The sequence below is a fragment of the Cajanus cajan genome, chromosome 5, assembly GCF_000230855.2.
Source record: "Cajanus cajan strain Asha chromosome 5, NIPB_CcT2T_4, whole genome shotgun sequence".
Lineage (NCBI taxonomy): Eukaryota > Viridiplantae > Streptophyta > Magnoliopsida > Fabales > Fabaceae > Cajanus > Cajanus cajan.
In genome coordinates this window covers 47,453,338-47,454,830 of record NC_138521.1, presented here as the reverse complement: position 1 = coordinate 47,454,830, position 1,493 = coordinate 47,453,338, and the positions used below count along the sequence as shown (strand labels likewise).

Sequence of the window (1,493 nt, the reverse complement as noted above, 5' to 3'; positions counted from 1 at the left end):
GCTGGAAAAACAAGGAAAGGAAACAGAGGAAAAACAGAGGAAACACATTCCGAAAATAGAGGACTAGTAGTAATCATTTCCTGAAGAATTTGGTTTTGGCTCTCCATGAAACCATTCCAAAAATCTTCTATGAGTTCTGTATAATTTTTTGTAGGGGTATTTTGGTCTTTTTTTGCGAAAGTTGTCAGATTGGGCTGAAAATTGGTGGGAAGGTAGCTAAAATTCATACATCAAGGCACCCCTATTATGGAATAACTACAGGTGTTGGGGGTCCTTTTTGGCAAATTCCTTCATTTAGACCACTTTTTCAATTTTTTACTGTTTTTGATATTTTTAAAAATCACAAAAAAATTCTCAAAATTAGGAAATCATGTATGAAATGATGTTCTGGTGGTGAAATATTTTTTAAAATTCATTTGGTATAGTTTTGCATGTTATAGTTGCTTATATAGTAAATATTGACTTTTCTGTTGACTTTTGACTTTTTTGTTGACTTTTGACTTCATAACCTTGTATGTGTTCTTACTTGCATGACTAGGTCCAACCTTGGTACATTACATGATTTTGATCCTGAGATAGAAAGAACACTTCATCATAGGTTAAGGTCTAAGTCTAGTCAGAATAATAATAGTAGTATAGTTAATTCTGAAGTAGTTATTAATTCTACCTTTAATTTTCAATCCTGCTCAAATAGTGATACTTTTAATTTTCAATCTTGCTCTTCTTCTGAAACTGATTCTGAATTTGATATCATGGCTGATAATCGTGAACTCACTTTGAAGGAATTGGCTACACCTAATGTTGTGTATCAACCATGGTGTGTCCAATATCCTGATAATCAAACAAATTATGAGCTTAAATATGGACTTATCCATTTGTTGCCCAAGTTTCATGGACTTGCAGGTGAAGATCCTCATAAGCATTTAAAGGAGTTCCATGTAGTGTGTTCCACCATGAGACCTCAAGGAGTTCCTGAAGATCATGTCAAAATGAAGGCATTTCCTTTCTCTCTGGATGGTGTTGCAAAAGATTGGCTCTACTTTCTACCAGCAACAATCACTACATGGAATCAAATGAAGAGGTTGTTCCTAGAGAAATTCTTTCCTGCATCCAGAACAACAACAATTAGGAAAGAGATTTGTGGTATAAGGCAACTGAATGGAGAGACTTTGTATGAATACTGGGAGAGATTCAACAAGCTGTGTGCTACATGTCCTCAACATCAAATTAGTGAGCAATTATTGATTCAATATTTTTATGAAGGACTAACCTTGATGGATAGGAACATGATAGATGCAGCAAGTGGAGGAGCACTGATGGATAAGACACCAAATGCTGCAAGACAACTCATTTCGAACATGGCAGCCAACACTCAGCAATTTGGATTTAGAGGAGCTATCAAGGGAGTAAATGAGATGGCAATTGGTGCTGGTGCTGGTTCTAGTTCTGTTTGTGGTGTGGATAATCAAAGGCTGGAAAACAAAATTAATGAG

At 35.6% G+C, this 1,493-nt stretch overlaps 1 non-coding gene across 1 annotated transcript; it reads right to left on the bottom strand.

Annotated features, from left to right (window-relative positions):
- Positions 1–1,121: 1,121 nt before the first annotated feature.
- LOC145958496 (small nucleolar RNA R71) lies at positions 1,122–1,228 on the bottom strand. Its single transcript, XR_014434337.1, has one exon. It is a non-coding gene; the product is annotated as a small nucleolar RNA R71 (small nucleolar RNA).
- Between the last annotated feature and the right edge of the window lie 265 nt (positions 1,229–1,493).